General features: G+C 32.0%; 1 protein-coding gene across 6 annotated transcripts in view; it reads left to right on the top strand.

Annotated features, from left to right (window-relative positions):
* The window catches only part of PTPRM (protein tyrosine phosphatase receptor type M), a 938,548-nt gene that overhangs the window by 544,031 nt on the left and 368,464 nt on the right, over positions 1-26,053 (top strand). The window lies entirely within an intron of this gene.

The raw sequence follows: 26,053 nt of genomic DNA, 5'->3' as shown, positions 1-26,053 counted from the left end.
TGACCATAAATCCTTATTCATAATTGGTTTGTATTTTATATCCTGGCATAAGATTATGTGCAAATCTTATAGTTGATAGAATTTTTAAAAAAAATCTGTTTTTCATAGGAAAGAGCAGAAGAATGCTAAATTGCTTTAAATATGAACTTGACATATCTCATTAATCTATATAAATGAAATTTGGGCTTGTTCTCTACAGAATTTAGACTCTACCTTTGAATTACAAGGAAAATTTTTCTTGATAATTAATGTGTCATTATTTTAAGGAAAAAAATTACCCTCAGATTTAAGAGCAAAAAAATTTCCTGTGCCTATATTGCTGTTGAAGATTTTAATAGTTTTAATTCATTTCTGATACATGGTTCTATCCCATCACAAAGGAATGGAAATGTCACACTGTGCTTCTCTCCAACAGTATCAGACATTCAATGACCAATTAGATTATTTTCTGTTTTACATAAAATACTTGGTCTAAATTCCAGAGAATAGAAGTAGAGAACCTGTTTCATTTAAATCAAAGATTTTGTGATAGTGTTTTTTGACAGTTTGTCTTAGAGGAAAGGTAGGACAATAAAACCAGAGAGAAAATCTTGGCTAATCCATAGTTTCAGTATTATAGAGGAATTGCTAGTGGGTTTATAGAAAAAGTTTGGATATATTAGGAAAATATTTTTGCATCATATTATTATCCAATTTTGTCCAATGCAAAAGCATTTTGAAAACTGCAAATGTGCTCTATTGTTGTAATTCAAATTGTCATCATTATCATCACCACCATCATCCTCATTGAAAACATCTTTTGGGGTTGCCTCCAGAGAAGTTTATAATAGAATGAGTATTGAGCCAACAGTTGTAAGAGATGTTTGAATTCCAAATCTGACATTTAATAGGTATGTGTCAATGGCCATATCATTTATCCTCTCACACAATATTTTTTTATTTATGAAAAATGGGTATTATAATAAAACCTACCCTACTGGATAATTTTAAGGATCAAATGAGTTAATGTGTGCAAAATGCCTCATAAATGTCTACTCTCATTTTTAATAGTTATGAGTTGAATTTATTAAATGCTGTCTTTAACAGAGGATTGGATCCACTATGGATTTCATTGGTTTTCCAGTTCTCGAGCTTATAGTCTATGAATGTAGGACAAAAATAAGATAATAAGATCATAAGATTTTTTTTTACTTTCTTGAAATGGTAATTTATTGTTATATATTTTGAATCTTCCATGCTGGACACTTGACAGTGTTCTATTTTGTTTTGTTTTATTTTGTTTTGTGTTCCTTTTCTGTTTTTTTAAAATAATGACTTTTTATTTTAAAAATTTATGCAAATATAGCTTTCAACATTCACCCTTGCAAAACCTTGTGTTCCATCCTCCAACTGGAAAATAATCGAATTTATATTAAACATGTGCAATTCTTCTATACATATTTCCACAATTATCATGCTGCATAAGAAAAAATCAAATCAAAAAGAAAAAAATGAGGAAGAAAACAAAAAGCAAGCAAATAACGAAAAAGGTGAACATACTATGTTGTAAGCCATATTCAGTTCCCACATTCTCTCTGGATGCAGAAGGCTCTCTCCATCATCTATCTGTTGGAACTGGCCTGAATCACCTCATTGTTGAAAAGAGCCACGTCCATCCCATTGATCATCATATAATCTTGTAGTTGTGTACAGTGTTCTATTGGTTCTACTCACTTCACTCAGCATCAGTTCATGTAAGTCTCTCCAGACTTTTCTGAAATCATCCTGATCGTTTCTTATAGAACAGTAATATTCCATAACATTCATATGCCATAACTTATTCAGCCATTCCCCCACTGATGAGCATCCATTCAATTTCCAGGTCTTTGTCACTACAAAAAGGGCTGCTACCAACATTTTTGCTTATGTGAGTCCTTTTCCCCTTTTTATCATCATAAGATTTGGAGCTAAAAAGTAAGAACCATTTTCTTTATCCACAACTAACTTGCTCAAATACAGATTAATTTACAACCATGATTCCACTAGCATTATGATTAAACCAATATTTCTAAACTAAGCTGAATGCCATGAGCATTCCTTGGAAATCATAAGTTATATTTTTTGCTAAAAGAATTTTCAAGAGATCACTCATTTCCCCTGCTTTCAAATTGTATTATACTTCAGTATCCAAGAAAACAGGATTCCTAACCTGTTGATCTCATCATTTCCTACCTCTTCTTGCATTTTGCTTCATTCGTTATTTCCTCCTCTTAATATGTTCCTGAATGTTCAAGTCCTAAGGAAACATAGTAAATACTTATTAGAAAATTACTATGAATATTAGGTGGTTTTAGTAACAAAATTTAGAAAATATATTGTCTTTGCCTCCATGGAGCATTAGTGATTAGAGAAATGCTTTTTACTTTCTCTTCAAAAAGGTGGATAATATGTTTATTTCATCATAATTTCTTTTGAAAAGTAAATATAATTTCTTAAAAGTAATATAACAATGTGGTAGTAGAACATATTTAATATATTGATATTTTTCTTTGTGTTCATTATTGAAGATGTATTTTGAGGATTATATATACATATATGTATGTGTATGTGTGAATAAAAATATACATATAAACACCTCTGTATGAATGAGTATGTATTCATATATATATTCACATATATATACACATATGTATGTATATATAAACATGTATGTGTATGTGTGTGTATATATATATATATAATGTATAGCTAGATAGACAGATGGATAGGTAAATATATGAAAAATATATTGTAAGGGGATAGAAAATGTGCTCAACTTCCCTGATAGAAGGCAGAACAGGTAGAACCTGAGAGTTTCCTATACAAGTGAAATCACAGATCCATTCTCAATTCCTAATAAAGGTTATAGGACCTTACAGAGATTCATATAATACAAAATCTAAGAGTGTCATGATAAGAGTATTAGGCAGGTTCAAACTATATGCAGTATCTAAATATTAAGAGACACAATCATGTGACAGAAATTATTATTAATAATCAATGATTTGGGAAGATCCAGAGTTCTTCCCTTTTCCTAAAATTTATTTTCTTGAAGGACATTACTGATTATGAAATTGGACTTTCTTAGCAGTCTTGTTCAGACCACACCCAGGTGGGGAATCCTCTGTGCTCTACTCAGGTTTGAATAGAGAACAATTCTTTGAATAGTTTCAAGAAGTCTAGGGATAACTTAGAAGTAAATGACATTTTTCAAATAGACTTAGTTCCTCCTTGTAATATTTATTCTCTCATTAATTGTTAACCAATCTGAGGTGATTTCCATACTCAATAACACCCTTATTCCAATGGGCATAAAAACTGTGAACAAACCATCATGATTGTTTTTGGTCTAAGAAAGAGATGGCCAAATGGCCATCCTTTTTTATTAAAAAAAAAAAAAAACAAACATGCTGGCATTATTAATAAATGATTAAATTACCTAGAAATTGTGTTTCTTGAATTTTTAAATGTCACACATGACTGACTATAGAATATCATTAAAGTTCTCCGGGAATGGGTAACATGTCCTTGATTTATCTAAAATGTTGGATTGGGTTCCTGACTTAACCAGAAGAGAAACTGTTTTCCATTAAGAAAATTTAATTTTCTTAATACATATTCAAGATTAACTAAAACTAAACTTATTTCAATCTCACCTGTCAGACATACTTCATTGTTGCTGTTAAAAAGTGTTCCCTTTAAATGGGGTTTTCATGTATGTTAGACCAAAATGAGACAGATTATCTCTCTTAAATTCATACAAGATCAAGTTGAAGTTGTTTGGAAATTGTAAGTGTAATACCCTAAAACTAATTGGAGTATTTTAAAATACCAAGAATTCATTTGCTCTTTGGGGATGTAAGAACACTGATTAGGGTGGTAAAAAGGATTTTAAACACAAAGCTACAGAGTAGACAAAAACAGATGAACACATCTGGAGATTTATAAAACACTCATGTAATCAAACACAAGAAAGTGCTCCCCAAGCGGATATGATAAATAGAAGAAAGAATAGAAACGAAAGTGAGCATCTGTTTACTTGCCCAGATTGTGCTTAGTATTATGTTTTCAAAGATACTGTGGTTGTACAGTTTCCAAAACCCATGCTTTTCATTGATTTTATTTTTTCTTTAATCTATATTCATTGGTGTTGAAAATTTGGCCATATCTCATTTATGCTTTTCTCTAGGTAAGGTGTCTGTGGATCGATTCTCCTTCAGTCACCCTGGCTTGGTTAATGCAGATTCTTGAAATTGCCCTGAACTCACGGTTTAAATGATTGTTGTCTTTTTATTGATCAACACATCAGTTCTATCACCTAAAAGTATTTAATTCCTGAGATAGATGAGAGGAACACAAATTCCAACAGTCAAGTCATTAACTCAAAGACTTAGGGGGTCAGGATTTTTTACCTTTCTGAGAGATTCAACTTTCATTCTTCCATGTAATAAAGAAACCTTGTATTTATTATTCTTATTTAGAATGATCTTACTTTTCTTACTCTTCTTCACCACTGTTCAGTAAATACATATAAATCTTTAAAAAAAATTTATCTGGTTCTTAAGTTGCTTGAAATAAAAGATAGATTTTTCAGAAATTGTACTTTTGTTATGTTAACAATAAGAAAAATCTTTCTAATGTTTTTTCTACTTGTAATGCTTGTCCTATCTACTGGGTAGCTCAATAATGAGCAAATACCAATAATGGATTTGCTACTTTCTCTACTAATGGTTTATGGCTAGAGACAATATAGAGACAGATTTCTCAGTTTTGTTCCACAAGTGGTGGTATATTTATTTCACCATAATTACTTTGAAACCAACTGCATTTCTTCAGAGTAACAATATTATACTAGAATGCATGTTTATTATTGTTCAATCATTTCAATTATTTCCAATTTTTCATGACCTCATTTAGGGTTGTTTTTTGGCAGAGACATTGGAAGGGTTTTGTTATTTCCTTTTCATTTTATAGATGAGGAAACTGAGTCAAACAGGGTTAAATATTTTGCCCAGGTTGTGTCTGAAGTTGAATTTTAATTCAGGTCTTCCTGATTCCAGACCTGCATCTCTATCTATTGTGCCATCTAGCTGCTCCAATAGAATTAAAATTTAATAATCTCACATTTTATTTTCAAGGATTTTTTTTCAATTGTGCTGTTTTAGAGATTTTTTTTTTTGGCAAGTGAGTTAGAAGCCACTGAGTTGAAAACATCTTTTTTTAGAGTTTATTCATTTTCCTAAAAAAAAAAAATCTACTATATATGTATGTTAAACCAAAATTTACTAAACTGTTTATTGGTTTCAAAAAATGTTGGGTGTTATTGAATTTCCTAAAATGTATAACTGCATTTAATTAATACTTTATTTTAATGATGTATTTACACTTATCATGTAACACTCTGGCCTGCCACCTAAGCAATAAGTGTTTCTGGTTAAATATCAATTTGCTTAAGTAGTCACTCTATGTATTCTCCAATGGATCTTTAATCTGATCTTTGTGGATTTATACATATGCATCTCTGTATGTGCTTTGCAATTTTTGTTCTTATGTTCATATAAATTCCTGCTGGTAACCTGCCTCTTTTATTTTATTTTATTTTATTTTATTTTGTAATCCCTACTGCACCACTGCTGGTCCCTTCTAAGATTACCTTCTACACACACAAATATATATACATAGTCTATCTATCTATCATATCTATCTATCTATCTATATATATATATATATATACACATATATATATACATACATACATACATATATATGCACACACATATATGTATATATGTGTATGTATATATACATATATACATATATACGCACATATATAATTTTGTCTCAAATATACATTGTTATTTACATGTTCACTCCCACTTTAAAATATGTGCTAAACAGATATTGCCCTAACACTTAATACAGTTATATTAATAAAGCAAATACTTGATAAAATGTTATTGATTGAATAACTAACATATAACTTGCTCAAATGGGCAAAATTGGTCTAATTTTTTTTCAAATCAGCATAAAAATGAAGAAAATTCTAGTTATGACTTAATGTTGGTTTTACTTAAGATTTTTTCAATAAAATTTTATACTACTTGAGCTTCTATGAAAAGTCTGTTTAATATTTTTAATGGAACCTTAACACAACAAAACTACCAAAAAGCATTTATTCAGATTCTAAATATTTGTGGGAATGAATCACCATTCCTTTATCATGGTTATCCATCTGTTTGGGAATTTGGAATTTTATTTTCTCTTCTACTTATGTTTCTTGAAATCAGAATTCAGTTCAAGAATTATCTCCCTGTGAGATCTTTTCAATATATTAGCAAACATGCTACCCAAACTACCTTTTTTTTATTCATTAAGTATATATTCTGCATATATCTATATCTGTATATATTTTTTGTCTCAATTAAATTAAGATCTTTAATGACAAATACTATTTCACCATCATTGCTATATACCTAGTATTATATAAAATGTCTAATCTATTAGGAGAAACAAGGTGGCTCAGTGGATAGAGTACTGGAAGCCTGTGTTTTGGTTTCCTCATTTGTGAAATGGGTAGAATTAATTGTATCTATCTCCAATATTTGTCATGGAAATAAAATGATATAATGGTTGCAAAGTTTTTGTAAACTTTGATGTTTTAGAAAATGTGAATTGTTATTAATTAGAGTTCAGATGTGGTCTCAGACACTAACACCTATGTGATGTTGGGCAAGTCATTTTATCCTATTTGCCTCAGTTTCCTCAAATGCAAAATGAGTTGGAGAACAAAATGGCAAACCATCATAGTATCTCTGCCAAGAAAACCGCAAATGGGGTAATGAAGAATTGGACACAAATGAAAAACAACAACAAATATGTGTTAATTGAGCTAAAAATTCAAAGTTAAAAGAAGCAGGCTGATATAATGGAAGGAATGTTAAAGTCAGAGGAATTAGATTATCATCTGAATAACTTGAACAATTAATTTAACCTCATCAGCCCTCAGTTTTTTTAATTTATAAAAATGAGGCTGGTAGACTAAATCTCAAAGATCACTTTCATTCTTGAATTTTGATAAGTTTTTCTTTTAAGGACCTTTCTCTAAAAATTCTAAGATTCTGTATTAAAAGGGAAAATGTTTCATTGTATTCAAGCAGCATATCCTGGTTTAAAAAAAAACTCTTTAGCAGATAAATTGCCATCCTAATTGTTAAAATGAAATTGCCAGCCTTACATTTTAGATGACTACAAATTATATCTTCAATATATAAAATTCTGTCTATGAGATAGATAATGGCCTTGACACTATCAAGGAGAAAAGAATAAATTGTTTTTGGAGGGACATTAATGCTAATTTCCCATTTAGTTGCACTGGGAAAACTGAGACAAAATGAGTTTGCAACTCCAAAAATTGAGCAGTTTATTCCACATCTTCAGCAAGATTAAACAAAATGCATCTAGCTTTTTGAACTCTTATGGGTAAAGAGTGCCAGATAAATGTAATATGTATCAGTTTTATTATTAATCATAATTTTAAAATAATAAAAGCAGAAACAGTTTAATATATTAGAAGACAAAGAAGATATTTGTCTAAAAAGTAATTATTGTTGATATCAATAAATGTAGTATAAGTAAATCATTAAAAATGGCCCAACTAATTTTAACAGGCCCTAAAAATTATGTAAAACTTGTAATATGCTAGGCTTTTTAAATGCTTAATTTGAAATAAATACTTAATGCTTAATATACTTCTTTCTTAGAAAGCTTCTGAAAGTCCTTTTTCTGATACACATAATTGCCAGTCCATGCCACATGCATAGACTCATGCATGCATCTACATACATACATACATACATACACACACATAGAGTAGGGAATTTTTGCTTGAGAAAAATCTGTGTATTCCTTGTCTGTATCATTTTTAATGCTCTTAGCCTGATAATGGTAATAGTTTTGTGATAATTCGTATCATTTTTATCAGAGAGGGAATCTGTTTTTTGATAAATTATGTGTGAACACATCTATAGAATGAAGGCTGACAGTATGGAGGAAAGAATTCTTGACTAAAGTTATAGAAAAACTGATGAGGATTGATAAGCATTAGTTGGGGTTGTTGGGGAAAATAATTTCAGAGAGCAAAGTAGTCATTTCCTTCACTCCCCAAAGAAATAATAGTTTTCTTTGAAATGACAAATGCTTGAAATAGGAAATGAAGATTATATGAAACACCTTGAACATTATTACCACTAGATGCTATAAATTATAAATGAGTGGTGTCCTTAGCTGGAAGTGTTGGGTAGGATCCTTCAGGCTCCAGTACATTTATACCTAAAAGCCATTTTTACACACATACACACACACATTCACACATGCACTCACACACACACACACACACACACACATACACAATACTATAGAAATTTAATTTTCTCAATATCTGTGGAAATAATGTTTAATAATGATTTTTCTTTGATCAATTTATATATTCTATAATAACGGCAGCTAAGTGGTGTAGTAGATGTAGAACACTGGGCTTGGAATCAAGAAGACTCATTTGTATGAGTTCAAATCTGGCTTCAGACACTTACTAGTTGTGTGACCCTGGGCAAGCCACTTAATACTGTTTACCTCAGTTTTCTCACCTGTAAAATGAACTAGAGAATGAAGTGGCAAACCATTCCAGAATCTTTGGCAATAAAAACTCCAAAATGAGGTACTGGAAGCTTAGACATAAGTAAAATGACTCAACAATAACAACAAACATTAAATGATCTTTTGAAAATTTTGTGTAGTTCCTACTATGTTTTAGGCACTGTACAAAAGTCCTAGAATTACAAAAATAAAAATGAAACCATCATGGCTGTAAAAGAAATTACATTCTCTTAAGGAGACTTTTTGTGGTTTTGTGTATGTGTTCATATACACATCAATGCACCTTTTATACATAAACACACACACGCACGCACGCACACATATACACACATATAATAAATACAAGATATTGCAGAGAGAAGTATTAGAAGTTGGGAGAATCAGGAAATGCTTTATGTAAAAAATAGTGCCTCGAGTTGGGTTTTTGAGGGGGAAGAGATTCTAAGATGCAGAGATGAGAAAGAATTATATTATAGGCAGAAGGAACAATTAAGACAAAGTCATAGAGATAGGAGATAGACTATTGTTTTTGAATTGCAAGAAAGCAAGTTTTCCTAGACTTTAGGATACAGGAAAGGAATAAAACATAATAAGGTGGGTTGGAAGCTAGATTGTGAAGGGCTTTAAATTCTAAACAAAGGAGTTTATATTGTATCCTAGAGGAAATTATTAGCTCTAGATATGGTTTTTATTTTACTGATGTAATCAAATCTGTAATTTGGTAAAATTACTTTGCCAGCCAGATGGAGAATGGATTGTGGTAAGAAGAAAAGAGAAGAAGCTTGTTTGATTGTGATGTCTTCCTAATAATTGATAATGAGAGATTGAACTAAAGTCATCATCAGGTGAATAGTAAAAAGGTAAAAGGGTGAGAAATATTTTAGAATTAAAAAAAAAAAAAACAACCCAGCAATATTTGGCCACAAGTACATTTGAGGCAGAATCAAAGATAATGTTCAGAATGTAAACCTGTGAGACTAAGAGTGGTGGTACTGACTTCTAAGAAGAGTAAATTTGAGAATAAAAATAACTCTAATTCTGCTTTATGCATATTGAGTTTTAAATATGCGGTAGAAAGTGGAATAAGAATGGAACTCAGGAGTGAGACTAAGATTGGATATATAGATCTGAAAATAATTTATATAGAGATGATAATTAAAAATTCATGATAGCCAATACAGTTAACAAGAGAAAGACTTTCAGTCTCCAGAATTCTATTTACTGCGTCACCTAGTTGCCATAATCCAAACTATATGTCAAAGTTTCATTGGGTCTTTTTTTTAAACAAGGTTTTATTTTAGCAGTTATATTAAAATATTTACTCACTTCAAGTTCTACAAGTATTTTAAGTATAAATATGGATGAATTTCAAATCTGGCCTCAGTGTGTGACCCTGGGGAAGTCACTAAACCCTATTTGCTTCAGTTTTCTCATCGGTAAAATAAACTACAGAAGGAAATGACAAAGTATTCCAGATTCTCTGCCCATAAAACCTTAAATGGGATGAAGAGTGACTAAGTGACTAAGCAATAGTTTGCACTTAGGAAGTAAAACTAATTTTACCTTAATTTGGTATTTTTTTTCTTAAACTCTAAATAATTTTTATTAATATTGATTCAGTGATAATTTAATCAGCATCACATAATAAATAGTGATCTGCTTTCAAACATAGGGAGATGTGATTTCAAGTCTTATCTTTGATATATACTTTAGCTAATTGACTTAACTTTTTAAAAATTAATTTATTTAAAATTTTTGCTAGTTACATTCAAAACAATTTTTTTTTACATTTGTTTTTTTAAAACTTTTGAGTTTTAGATTCTGTTTTATATTCCCCACTCCCCATTAAGAAACCACATGGGAAGTTATGCAAAAAATTTTCTATGTCATGTTGTGAAAGAAAACATTGATCTCCCACCATATTAAAAAAAAAAACACTCAAGAAAAATAAAGTTTAAAAGAAAAGAGGGAGTATGATTCAATCTGTATTAAGATATAATCAGTTTCTTCTATGAGTATGGCTAGAATTTCTCATCATAAAATCCTATAGAGTTGTTGTGGATCATTGTACTGCTGAAAATAGCAAAATAAATTACAGATGGTCTCCCCAGAGAGTTGTTATTACTTTGAATTTATGGAGGACTTTTCAGGCTTTTTTTCTGAGAGCATCCTGGTCATCACTTCCTATAGAACAACAACATTCCATGGAATATCACACACAGCAATGTATTCAGCCATTCTGCAATTAATGGACATCCCCTCCATTTCCAATTCTTTGCCCTGAGAAAATTTCTGCTACAACTATTTGTATACATATAGGTCCTTTCTCCTTTCCCCCTCTTTTAAAGAATCTCTTTTAGTATTCATGTTTAATAGGGGTATTGTTAGGTCAAATGATATGCATTAATTTGTAATTCTTTGGGCATAGATCATATCTTTTGATCTTTTATCAAATTGGGACATGGCTCTTATTTTTTTTTATAAATATGACTCATGATTGAGAAATAAGACATTGTCATAGAAAGTTGCTTCAAAAATCTTTTTATGATTACTATTGTTAACTGTGCTCCTATTTATTCTATTCTTTCTCCTTTCGCCCTGCCAATCCTCAGCAGTGCTGTTGTAAACAACACATTATTGGATTTTGTTTTCTCATCCATTTTGCTACCTTCTTCCATTTTATGGGTGAGTTTAAACCATTCACATTAATGGTTATGCTAGTTTAATGTTTATTTCAATCCACTGTATTCTCTAATATTTTTCTTATTATCCTTTCTCCTTGTTTTTTCTAGTTATTACCCTTTTTTATTTTCTTTTTAAATTTTCTCCCCCACTATTCATTTTTTAATTTAAGGTTTTTCTTCCTTATGATTAATTCTTTTTCCCCAAAATATGTCCTGCCTCTAATATTTCCTTTATCTCTCTTTATGTTTCTATTAATACTTTTGGTGAGTTGAACATATTTTCACAACACATTCTTTGTGTGTGTTCTACCCTCTTTTGACTAATTTAAATAAAAATAGAGCTCAAGTGATAACTGATTCTTTGTCTCTTCCATATTTGAGTACATTTATATCTACCCATCCCAATTATGTATCTCAGAAGTCCCCATGCCTTTTCTTCTGTATTTCCTTTGTAAATCATCTCCCTCCTTTTCTTATATTTTTACAATATTTTTAAAAGAAAATAAAACTATTTATGGATCTTCTATTTCAATTTTCTATCTCTATGATGCCTTGCATGATTGTTAACATCTAATTCTATTAGAATGTAATCAACTTATTCTTATAAAGTAATTTTTGATTTTTCACTTGATATTTTATTTTTCTTTTGACTTCCATTTTTATATTACTTTTCCTGATTTTTTTCATGAAAAATGTATAAAAATACTCAGTTTCTTTGAAAATTAACAGTTCCTTGTAGAATTATATGCATTTTTCTAAAGAAGTTCTTCTTTGTGGTAGACTTTTATATTTATTTTTGAAACTCATTTCACATCCTCGGCTTCTGCAGTGTTATAGCTGGTAAATTTTGTATCATGTTTATTTGGTTCTTTAAGTTAACTCTGACTACTCCTTTGGGAGTCTAAAAGTTTGGGATTCTGGCAATGATATTAATGAGAATTTTCATTTTGGAGAGTTTTTGCTTGTTTTTTTTTTTTTTAAGGTGATCTATGGATTCCATTTTCACATTGCTATTTTCTTCTAATGTGCCTGTGCATTTAAAATATATATCTTGAAATATAATATCAAGATTCTTTTTTGTTGAGAAATACATGTCATATCATTATTTTAATATTATGTCTTCCTAAATGAGATTTTCCAAGTAATATTTTTTCAAGTAAAAGATGTTTTATATTTTCTTCTGTATTCTTTTATTAATTAATTAATTGGTAAGAGCACCAGCCTTGAAGTCAGGAGAACCTGACTTCAAATATGATCTCAGACACTTAACACTTCCTAGTTGTGTTACCTTGAGCAAGTCAATTAAACCCGATTGCCTCAGCAAATAATAATAATAAATTGCTTTATAATTTATGTTGAGAGAGTAAAATCAGAAAGAAAAGGGAAAAACCATGGAAGAGAAAAAACACAGAAAAAATAAGTGAACCTAGCATGTGGTTGGCTTATATTTAATCATTTTTAATCTTCATAGTTGTTTTTCTTGATGCAGATGGCATTTTCTATTTAAAGTCTGTTGAGATTGAGTTGGATTATTGAACCACTGAGAAGAACCAAATCTTTCATAATTGATCATCTCACATTATTGCTATTATTGTGAAGAATATATTCCTGGTTCTGCTTATTTTTCTCAACATCAGTTCATATAAATCTTTCCATGCCTTTCTAAAATTAGCTTGTTCATCTTGTTTTATAGAATAATAATATTCTATTACCTTCATATACCACAACTTATTTAGCCATTACCCAATTGATGAGAATCTACTCTTTTTTTCAGTTCTTTGCAATCACAAAAAGAGTTGCCAGAAACATTTTTTCACATGTGGGTTTTTTCCTCTCCTTTATGATTTCCTTGGGATACAGACCCAGTAGTGGCACTGTTGGGTCAGAATGGTTGGTTCATTTCATAACTCCATCAACAATGCATTAGTGTCCCAGTTTTTCCACATCCACTCCAATCACTATTTTTCCTGTCATCTTAGCCAATCTGAGACATATAAGGTGGTACATTATAGTTATTTGCATTTCTCTAATCAATATATAATGATTTAGAATATTTTTTCATTTGATTATAGATGGGTTTAATTTCATCATCCGAAAAGTATCTTTTCATATTCCTTAATCATTTATCAATCAGGGAATGATTTATATTCTTATAAATTTGGTACAATTCCTTATATATTTTAGAAATGAGACTTTTATCAGAAAAGTGTAATATCGAAACTTCTCCAACATTCATGTTAAATCATGTAGGAGTTCTTGATAGATGAAATAATGGAGAGAAATTTCATCACTGATCCTTTCATTATTTATATCCAGCAAGAGAGATTTATGCTTTCTAAAGGTATTTGCTGTTTATATTAAGGATGCTCAGAAAAGAGGGGAATATAGATGAATATGTCTTCTACATTCTCCTGTTTATAATATTGAATATGACATTGTTTTGTTTGTGTCAAACCTAAGATGATACTCTCTTAAATGAGATTCATAATGAGTTATTCCTCTCGACTTGATGCTCATAATTTATATTTAAAAAAAAACTTGCTGGGTAGAGAATACTATTGTTAAAAACATGGTATGCATTTGGATCAATAGATCATTATACTTGGTCCACTAATATCTGTAAGTATATATAAGTATTAGCTGTAACTAGTAAACTGTATTCTTTTCCCATGGACATGTTTCAGCAGAATTTGGGACATTCAATACCTAGAATTCTAAACAAACAAGAATATTCATATTTGAGTACCTCAGCTTGGTATAGTCAAACCAATGAGCAACATTAAGAAAACACTAGTATAATAATTGAGAGTTCCTTGAAAGTGTGGTCATTCCTAAGTGTCTTGCACTACCTCCCCCTACACCTTGAAGAAATTTGGATATTTGTATTAAGCCCATAAAACTTCTGTTTCTTTCACCCTGTAGTGGAAATCAGAAGGAATGAAGTTCCACTTTAGAGAGTAAAAGAAAATGAAGTACTTCTGGCTTCTGAAATACTTGAATATATGTCTCCAGCTTACATTTTATTAGTATTTTATTTAATATGATTAAAGTATTTTCTAAGGTAATAAACCTTACCTAGAGAGAGAGGTTGGCAGGAATGTAAGAGAAATAGTTGGCAGGCTATGAAGTGAATGATTTTTATTCCTAAAAAGAAGTGAATATACTATTATGAGATAGGACCCATATCCATGGTATCAACTATTCATTAAGGACTCCACAGGACTTCTGTTACTATTATATTCAACCATATATATTGATGTTGACTGTTCATTGAGAACTCCACAGGACTCCTGACATTATTATATCCATTTGTATATACACACATAAACACAAGTATATGCATGTGTGCATGTATGTATAATGCAATCTTATATGCAACATACATATGTACATGTGCACACACACATATATTTAGACATGCACATAAATACATACATATCCCAGATAATGAACTGGGCCTAACATTGAATAGAAGAAAAAGAATAGGCTGAATTAAGTAATTTTACAGACATTCTGATAATATCAAGTTTCTCCTTGAAAACCCCCTACCCTTTTTAAGCACCACTAATTTCAGTAATTTCATATAACTATAAATCATTGAAGGGGGAAAGGAAGAGAATATATATTTATTAAGCACTTACTATGTCCCAGGTACTATGCTAAAAGTTTTACAAATATCTCATTTGATCCTTTTAACATCCCTATGATATATGTAATATTATTTCCATTTTACAGTTAAGGGAACTGAGGAAGACATCTGTTAAATGATTCCTCAGGATCACATAGCTACTAAGTGTCTAAGCTGTTATTTCAATTCAGATTTTCCACACTTTAGGCTCAGTACTCTATCCATTGCACTTAGTTGCCTTACCTCTGAAAATTCAAAGTTATGGGATACCCAAAGAACAACTGTTTTAAGTGGTACACTCTGGCCACAAACCATAGAATACTGTAGTCTCTAAAAGTCCAAGTTATATGTTATTTAAAGGTTGGAAGAAAGCATAATAGCTATGTAGTGAGAGGAAAGGGCAGCTAGATGGAATAGTAGATAGAATTCCAGGTATGGAGTCAAGAAGACTCATCTTCCTGATTTCAAATCTGGTCTCAGATACTTACTAGCTGTGTGACCTTGTGTAAGTGACCTCATCCTGTTTGCCTCAGTTTCTCTTCTGCAAAATGAGCTGGAGGAGGAAACGATAAACCACTCCAGGATCCATCACGAAGACCCCGAGAGGGGTCACAACGAGTCAGACACAACTGAAATGACTGAATAACAAAAGTGAAAGGAAGGGATATAACATGATATATTAAATTTAGTAAAATGGGAGTCCATATAATGTTGAAAGATTTTGAAAAAGGCTCTAAACAGATGTGGATGTTCTCCCTACCCCCTCCTCTGGAGATTTTTCTTTTTGGAAAATTCACTTAAATTACAAGAGATAACAAGATATAGATTTATTGTAACCATCACTGTTGGAGGGAGTATATCTACATTGATCTGAAAACAGATCCATTGAAGTATGGGAATGATGGAGGCATAATAGATATCTTTACCTATAGAGTAACTTGTTGTTCTATATGAAGATAAAAGGAAATGAAGGGCTTCATTGGCTAACTTTTAAATCTCTTACAATGAACCTTTTTCAGAGATTAGCTTTAAAAGAAGCAGCAACAAATAGCAGTCTCATCAGTATTGAACAACAGTTCTGAGACTGAATTGAACATTCACTCTTTCACCTCTGCTCTGATTTTCCAGAAATTAAGGGATTAGTTATAAATGATTGGTTATATATAGACACAGTGTGTTTTGCATTTCAATAAAACGTATAGAGTCCTAGGATAGTCTTTAGGTGTATAAGGCCTTTTATTCACCTTTTTGCACAACTAGGTTAAAATACTAAAACTTTAACTGATAGAATCATGGATTTATAAGAGGGAGCATGAAATAATCCTCAATCTCTGTCTTCAAGTAGATAAATAGATCAGTGTCTAGGATATTGTTAAAGGTTTGTGATATTATTAGTGACCTCCAAGGATGAGATTTTGTGGCCTTCTTTGCTAATTTATCCTGGGGTGTCATCAGATTTCATCAAAGTTCCAGTGTCAAATTAACATTGCTTTTGTTTCCAGTGGGAAACTTGTTACAGAAATATTACCCTTAAGTAGGGGATTTTATTGAGGTGGGAGGTTGGAAGGTAAAGGAAGTACATATAGGATGGAATATAGGAACACTTTCAGCACTAAATTTTTTGAATTAAATATTTTATAAAATACTTTATAATTTGTAAGTGTTCCTTTTTTCATCTAAGGAATCGACAAGAATTATTTTCATGTGGTTTTTATACCTCAGATTCCTTTAGGAGAACCATTTTACTCTGAAGATAGTCTTGATTGAAGGTTATAATAATTGGCAGTCAAGAAAAACAGACAGGAACACTGAAAGATATGTTTTCTACTACATTTATCTTTTCCTTTTATTTTTTCCACATAACCAAGATAATCTTCTTTACTATACAAACATACAAGGCAGATTTTAGTGTGATTGCTAGTACTTACATAACTAGTTTACATTCATATAGTATCTAAAATTACTGAGCACTTAACATATAATTTCATGATCACTGAGCATTTTCATTTTGCTTACTGGATGATCGTGTCAAGTATTTTATCTGAACCTCAGTTTCCTCTCCTATAAAATAAATAATAAAATCTTTCCCACAATTGTTTTGAGGAAAGTATTTTGTTGTCTGTAAGACATTTTAGAGAAGCAAGTAGTGTGGCATAGTGGAGAGAAAGGTGCCCTCAGAATCAGGGAGATGTTTTCTAATCTAATTTCTGACTTGTACTGGTTGTGACCCTGGACAAATCATTTAATCTGTCAATAACCTAGGCAAATGGCTTACAAATTGTGCCCCTGGTACATGAAGCAATGTACTTTAGCAATGAAAACAATTATAATAGCTAACAAAATAATAATAATAGCCAACATTTATATGCCAAATTATGCTCTATAACACTCTCTAACAATAGTAATAATGGTAGTAACAGTAAATATAATTATAATAATTATAGCTAACATTTATATGGCACTTACTATGTGCCAAACACTTTGCTAAGTACTTTACATATATTCTCTCATTTCATCTTCACAACAATCCTGGAGGAAGGTGCTATTATTATCCCCATTTCATAATTGAGGAAGTTGAGACAAAGATTAAGTGTCTTGTCCAGGATCATATAACTAGTCAGTATTTGAGTCTGGATTTGAACCAGGTCTTTTTGACTTTATACCCAGCAATATCTTAATTAGCCATCCAAAGTCATAGGGGCATCACAGAAGGTATTAAACATTGCAGGTAAACACAGTAATACTTGATATCTGTCACCCACTGTGAGAAGTTCTATCTTAGAGAAGCTCACAACGTTAACCTTAAGCTAAGGCTACATTTCTTTCAAAGACATTAAATATTTAAAATCATTTTTGTTTACTTGTACTTTGAACTTTTCCCGTAATTCCACAAATTTTCTCTTTGTGATATCAACTTTTTTCAAACCTTGAGGAATCCAATCCAATTTCAATGTTAGAGAAGTTCTGCAGTGCCCAAAAGGCATACATATTCCATTAAGCAACTAATTGTAATTTAAGAATGAAGCAAAAAAAATTTTCTTCCAATTTATTCTCAAACAGCTGTTAAATGGTTAGGATATAAATATCTATTATTTGGAACTAACTGCTTTTAATAAAATTGTTAGGTGTTTATTTTGTCTGAAAGGCACAGTAAAAAAAAAGTATTGAGACATGATCTAAGAAAGTGTGGGAATCTCTTTTTGGGCAGGCTCTACGTCTATGAGTTACATTTGTAACTCTTATTACAAATTTGTAAAAAGAATTTCCTCACTGGGAGTTCCTCATGCCAATGAAATCACAGCACTACCCCCTCCTGCCTCACTCCCCAATGGTATTGTATAATTTCATATAAATCCTTTGAAGAATGTGTGTGAAGGCATTATTTACAATTGTATAATCTTATTTGCTGCAATAATAAGTTCAGAAAAGTTGAATGACTTGCCAGAATCATAGTTAGTGAGGAGTTGAATGAAATCTTTAGATTTTCCCATATGTGTAAATTCTTATTAGATGATTGATGCTCTCCCAACAACAGTGCTTTGGTATTTCCAGATGGCTGAGAGCAATCTGGCAAGCTAATCAAAATATAGCTAAGGTATGAGTCAGTGTGGATGAAAACTTGTAATATGGACTCCCAGTCTCTGTAAGAGCTTTTCAATATGGAATAGAGTTAGAAGTCTTCTCATTCTTATATTGATTGGTATGATGAAAATGATTAAAGCTTCCAAAATTATTTTTATGATATATTTTATTTTATTAAATATTTCCCAATTACATGTAAAAATGACATTTAAAAAATTTGAGATGCAATTTCTCTCCTTTTTTCCCATCTCTTCCCACTCCTTAGGAAGGCAAGCAATTGGTATTGACTAGACATGGGAAGCCATGCAAAACATTATTCTCTTTTCTACAAAGTTATCCACTTAATCTCTTGAAAGACTTAAGGTGATTTTAAGATTATGCATTTTCAGATTACACATGACATCAAGTGTTCCTCTCCTGAGGATTTCAGTTTGCCTTCTTTCTTTCTCTATATTAGTCCCCTTCCTTTGCAGTAGCATTTCAGCAACATGCCCTATCTAGGATTTGAAGGCTTTTCCCAAGAGCAATGTACATGTTCTCTTGAGATGACTCTTAACTCTACAAAGAGATTTCCATGTATTTTCATTGCTAGGCTTACTTACAACCCACTTTTCATTTTCAGCTGCCACCACTTGAACAGATATTGAATTTATCTCTAGCAGATGACTTGCTTTATTTTCAATTATTTCTTCCCTCTCTGGTAAGATTTTAAGCTTTCTTGCTAGGTCCTTTTCCATATACTCATTTCTATTTAGTTGTTCAGTCATTATCTCCTTAAAGGTGCTGGAATGCATCATTGCATCAAGCAGTTTCCAGAGTGTAATCATTGTTTCTTCCTCTTGAATACTGTTGCTCATAGCCAACATTTCCCATCCCTAGTCCGTATCATGTCTATTCAGTATTTTCATCCAGGTGATCAATAGGTTAATCTGAAATTTTTGTAGTATTCCAGATTAACTTATACATAACAACTTCCTAATTGTCCTGGGATGCTGCTGTTTTAATTCCCTTTGTGGTCTTAATGGAAATGAATAATAATTCTTTGAAACATCTTGGCATACAACAATATATTAAGTTATAGGAAAAAAAATCACATGTCTGGCTGTCCAGTCAGAAACTAGGAAGTTTCTCATTCTCTCTATGTCTCTTTGTGTCTTTTTGTCCCTTTCTCTGTCTGTCTCTATCCCCCCATGCTTCCATACACACCCACACACCCAGTATGTAGCATAATACCTGACAAAGTGCCTAGTTGTTACTTTGTGACTTTAGACATCACTTAATAATAGTAATAACTAGCATTTATATAATGCTTTAAGATTTTTTATATTTTACAAATTTAACATTTTTTGATCAAGAGGTAAGTATTATTGTTACTCCCAATTTACAGATGAGGAAACTGAGGCAGACAGAAGTTAAGTGAACTGATTCGATTAGGAAATCTCTGAAGCTGGGTTTGAATTTGGGTTTTCCTGAGACCAGACTTCTCCCCACAGTATCACTGGGCTTAAACCCTCCAGGACTCAGTTTTTTCTCAAGTTTCTCTCAGTTTCTTCTAAAAGAACAAGTTGAACTAAATATTTTCTCACGTGTCTTCCATTTTGATTATTATTAATAATTCATCATTCTTCCCTGTTACCTCATCGGACCAAAGTATCAACCCCCTGAACAGTCTGATTTTCCCTCAGTAATGTGTTTCATGTTTTGATTTGTGATTATGATTTCTGGAGTCTTTTATGTTACTCTCTATAAACTTCACTGTGAGAAGCTAATGTTTCAGCTCCTTTTTAGACAAGAACTTCTGCTTAGTGACTTTAATAAGAGCCATTGTGCCTTGACCTTTTGAGTGCTCTATAATTTAAAATTTGAATATGCATTTAAAAGGACAGTTTTGGGCCCTATAAAAGTATTCGTTAAATGTTGTTATTCAGTCATTTTTTCAGTTGTGTTTGATTCTTCATTATGCTATTTGGAGTTTTCTTGGTAAAAATACTAGAGAGGTTTGACCTTTCTTTCTCCAGCTTATTTTGTAAATGAGGAAACTAAGACTAACAGCATTAAGTGATTTACCCAATGTTGCAAAACTAGTTAGTGTCTGAGGCTGGATTTGAACTCAGGAAGAAGAGTCTTCTTGACCGTAGATCTGTCACACTATCCACTCTGTCCACTTACCCACACAAACAGCTAAATTGCCTTCCCTTCTTTGTAATAGCTTGTCTTCATGCATTTAGCAATTTTGTGTGTTCTTTAAAGAAGGAAGTTAAGCAAATAATATCTTTTAAAAATGTTTGGAAATGTTCTTCCATTTGTTTTCTACTTCTAAATAGTGCAAATGTAAAATTCATGAACATCTTGGTTTTTGGTCTAATTCCACAATTTATTGCCTGCCACAATACTTGAAAATTGCATTGAAAACTCCTTTTTTTTTTTTTAAAGGGAGCAACAAAAGGCAACCATCTATTGCAGAGATATGGATTCCAATTGACTGATTTCCAAAACAATAATATCGCCTTTTTTTTTTAGTGTGGTTGCAAGCAGAAAGAACAAATTGTCATTCGATATAAAAGTTCCTATCACAGTTTCTGTTATTATTTAGTTGTGCTGAAATGCTAAGGTGGTTATGGCGAGGCTTATCTGTTAAATCTTTCTATACCTCCTCCCCCACATACATACTTTTTGGTGAATTATAATGTATTTTTAAAAATCATATACATATAATTTTTAAAAATAATTTTCTTCAGCAATTACATGTAAATGTCTACCAATTCCATGTAAAAACTAAAATTCTTTCTTTAAAATTTTTGAGTTCTAAATTCTTTTCCTTTTACATCTTCCTTCCCCTTGAAAAAGTAAATAATTTGATGTGATTATACCTGTGAAGTCATGCAAATCATATTTGAATAGTTGCAAAAGAAAGCAGAGGGAAAAATAAAATAAGAAAAAAGTTTAAAAATCATATTATTTATGATCACTGCCTGAAAAAATGTCCTTTTTGTCATGTTGCTTTAAAGATGATACTGTCAATTTTCTTTAAATATTCAATTAAAAATGAAGACATTCTTTCTCAATAAAATCTTGGGGGGAAATGCTTTAAGATAATTGAGAAATATTCTGAAAATTCATTGGATGGTTTTGATGGAGATTGTGGTTCATTTGTTTCAGTCATATTTGACTCCTGGGAATCCCAGGAGTATTGGTATTCTCTTGGCAGAGATACTGGAACAGTTTGTCATTTCCTTTACCTAATTTTACAGATGAGGAAAGTGAGGCAAAGAGTCACCCACCTAGTAAGTATCTAAAGCCAGATTGATTTCAGTAACATGTTTTTCTGATTTCGGCCTGGCACTGTATCATCTAACATTACAAAAACTCAATTTGATTTTTTTCTAAAAAATAATTTGTAGTTTTATTATGTATATAGATCAGATCATGTTAGTTACTTTCTTCCCTTCTCCTATTTCTCTTGATTTTAAGAATTATTTTTTTCACATATGTTCTTGCTTCCCCTGAGGAAATAAGTATATTGATAATGAATTTAGCTTAGCCTAACATCTCTTTGACTGGGCCTTTTTATGCTATATGGTACCTTAAACCAGGGTAACACGAGTAGTTTAATATTGGACTAATCAGTGTTCACTGCTTTCTTTTCATCAAAAAGTCTGTGGAAGCATCTGATTGACTCAGTGGATAGAGTGCTGGGCTTCAGTTTCTTGAGTCCAGATCTTACCTCAGATACTAGCTGGATGGATCACCGAACCTTGTTTTCCTCAGTTAAAAGTTTGCTCTGTAAAAAGAGCTGGAAATGAAAATGACATACCTCTCCAATATCTTTGCCAATAAACCCCTCTATAGGATCATGAATAGTTGAATGATTGAAAAATGACTGAGTAATTAGGGAAATACAAATTAGAACAACTCTGAGGTACCATTTCACATCTGGCTAAAATGACAGGAAAAGATAGTAATAAATGTTGGAAGGGATGTGAACATTACCACATCTCACAAAACTGGGACACTGATGCATTGTTGGTGGAGTTGATCCAACCATTCTGGAGAGCAATCTGGAACTATGCCCAAAGGGCATATCAAACTTTTGACCCAGTAGTGCCATTACCGGGTCTATATCCCAAGAGGGAAAAGGACCCACATGTGCAAAAATGTTTGTAACTGGAAAATGAGAAATGTCCATCAGTTGGGGAATGGCTGGATAAGTTATGGTATATGATGGTAATGGAATATTGTTGTTCTATAAAAAATGATGAACAAAGTGATTTTAGAAAGATTTGGATTTACATAAATTGATGCTCAGTGAAACAAGGAGAACCAGGAATACATTGTACACAATAACAGCAAGAATGTGCAATGATCAACCATGAAAGACTTGGTTCTTCTCACTAGTGTGATCCAAGGCAATCCAAGTAGACTTTGGACAGAAAATGCCATCTGCATCTAGAAAAAGAACTAAGGAGAATGAATATAAATCAACACATGCTGTGTTCACTTTTTTCCCTGGTTTTTTTTAATGTCTCCCATAGTTTTTCCTCTTTGCTCTGATTTTTATCTTCCAACATGATTCATAATACAGTACATTTTAAAATAAATAAATAAGTTAAACAAACAAATAAATAAATAGATGATTGGGCAACAACAACTGACATAGTCATTCCTAAGACAATTGTGGCCTTCTAGAAATCACAATCTACCTTGTTGATTAGCATAAAATCAGATCCCATAGGTTCAAATTGAATCCATTAAAATAATGAAATCAAGATAAAATGATTATTAGTTAATAAAAAGGCATTTGCTAAATATTTACCATGGGCTAGAAATTGTTAGGCAACAGTGTCACAAAAGTAATAATAATAATAATAATAATAATAACAACAACAACAACACTTGCCCTCTAGGAAATTATTTTTAATGGGGGAAAGTAATCTATTCAGGATGAATGCTGGGTTGGGGCAATATTGAGATTCATGAGGTTTTTTGTTTATTGCTAGAACAGCTAGTTGAAATATCCTTTCTGAAAGTAACAGAAATATTGCTTTGATTCCTGGATCCACAGCAACAGGTGGAAGGAGGTGAGGAAGAGAGAGGGCCTCTGTGATTGTGAGAGAACCTAGCTAAACGAATGGATAGAATGTAAAGGTGAAACATGGCCTAAGCTTTGGGGCTAGGTAGATCAATATAGTCATCACAGGAAGAAAACTTACAAAAGAAAACCAGATAGCTTGAGGGATATGAGTAAAAGTGTGAAAGGGAAATGCAATCCATCAAACATTCAACAACCATTTTTCAGTAGCCCACTCTGTACAAGGCACTATATACAGAGACAAAATGAGTTAGATATAATTCCTTCCAGAAACTTATAATTTTGTAGGAGCAATTATTCAGTTCAAATCAATAAGCACTTATTAAGCTGTGAAACATGATACCAGAAACTAGGTGTCAAGTTTTTGTTATTCAGCCATTTTCAATTGTGTCTTACTCATCATGACTCCTTTGGCGTTTTCTTGCCAAAAATACTCGACTGATTTGCCATTTCCTGCTCCAGCTCATTTTACAGATTAAGAAACTGAGACAAACAGCATTATGGGACTTGCCCAGGGTCACACATCTAGTAGGTTGTCTGAGGTTGGATTTGTATAGGGTCACCACTTAGATGTTCCTAGGAGTAGAAAGATAGCATAAAAACCAATCCAAAGCCTCAAGGAACCTGTATTATATGGGGAATAAAACATGAACATTGGCATTCTACAAATAGGGGGAAACAGAAAAGTCTTCCTTCAGATCTTACTTTAGTTGAGCCTTCAAAGAACTTAAGGCTTCTGAGAAGCAGAGGTGATAAAAGTGAATTCTAGGTGTAGGGGACAGTCTGATTACTAAACCTAATGCTGAGGCAAATAAGTACATTTGACTGGAATATAGGGTGTGATAAAGTGAAGTTAAGTTTGGAAAGGAGGCCTGGTGCCAGACTGTAAAGGATTTTAAATAACAAGCTGAAGAGTTTCTGTTTTATCCTGGAAGCAGTAGGAAACCACTTCTTTATCAATGGAATCACACAGTGATAGGCAGCTACATGGCACAATGGATTCCTGGGCCTAAAGTCTGGAAGACTCATCTTTATGAATTCAAATCTAGCCTCAGACACTTACTGGCTGTGTGATCCTGAAAAAGTCTCTTAACTCTGTTTGCATTCATTTACTCATTTGTAAAATAGGCCAGAGAAGGAAATAGCAAATTACTCTGATATCTTGCCAAGAAAACCCCACATGGGGTGACCAGGAGTCAGATATGTATGAAGAACAACAAAAACTTTGATGATACATTTACCGTAAGCAGATTATTTTGTCAGTGGTACCAAAAAACATTAAAGAAATGGAGAAAAATGATTAAAAATAATAAAAGGCTACTAAGGAGACAGAAATTCAATCTGCCTTAAAGATGATAATTCTGGGACTTACATCTTTTATGGTTGGGATTCATTTAGATTTTTAACTCAGAAAAGAGATTTTTTTTTCTGAGTCAATTGGGGTTAACTGACTTGCCCAGGGTCACACAGCTAGGAAGTGTTAAGTGTTTGAGGCCAGATTTGAACTCAGGTCTTCCTGACTTCAGGACTGATGCTCCAGCCACTGAGCCACCTAAAGAGAGATTTTTAACAAATTAGAATGCTACCTCTTTTGTCTAATCCCCCTTTCCTTAACTATGGGAATCATTGAATTGCACCAAAAACTCAAACCAAGGTAGAAGTTATAATTAGGAGTTATGGACTTGAAACCATTGTTAAATCTTTGAAATAATATATGATACATACATACCTATAAGTATGTATGTATTTAGATTTCTAGCTTTTTATAGGAGAATGAATCCCCACTATCCAATAGCTTGATCAAATCATTGCCCTAGCACTGATCTCCCTAAACATAGGGTACCAGGACATAACTTTGACTTTTTACCATAGAATTTGTTTTTCCATGTAGACTACCCAATGGTATGGTAAGGCAATGAGAAATGTACCTCATTTCTATTAGAGTGAAGGGACTAACAGTCGATTCTATCTTCCATTAATGCAGATCTCCGAAGTCTTCCCTGGACAATCAGTAGCCTACTTAGAAGGAAAAAAAAAAAAAAAAAAAAAAAAGGAAATGTTACTATTGAAGGATAATTCTAGCCCAAACATACAAAACTAAAGACATTCAGTGTGGTTTGGGCGTGATATTCCTATTTTTTTAATTGACTGGGAACTATTTTAGAGAACATACTGTAATTATAGTATCTGACCTTTAATTATAATTTTCAATGCCCATGTGTTTATGTTATGTAATTGTGATGATTAAATTGTGGTGACTTCTGGGAGGAAATTAAAAATCATGGTGGAGTAAGGGGGAGGGGAGAAGGAAGCCTTTCAACTTGTTAAGAGTAAAAATCACCCAAAAAGATGTGCCATCAAGGACTAATTTCCTTGAAATCCTGTGCCTGTTGTGAAGAT

This window comes from Sminthopsis crassicaudata, chromosome 1, assembly GCF_048593235.1.
Source record: "Sminthopsis crassicaudata isolate SCR6 chromosome 1, ASM4859323v1, whole genome shotgun sequence".
In the NCBI taxonomy this organism is placed as follows: Eukaryota; Metazoa; Chordata; class Mammalia; order Dasyuromorphia; family Dasyuridae; genus Sminthopsis; species Sminthopsis crassicaudata.
This window is presented reverse-complemented; position numbering and strand designations above follow the sequence as displayed.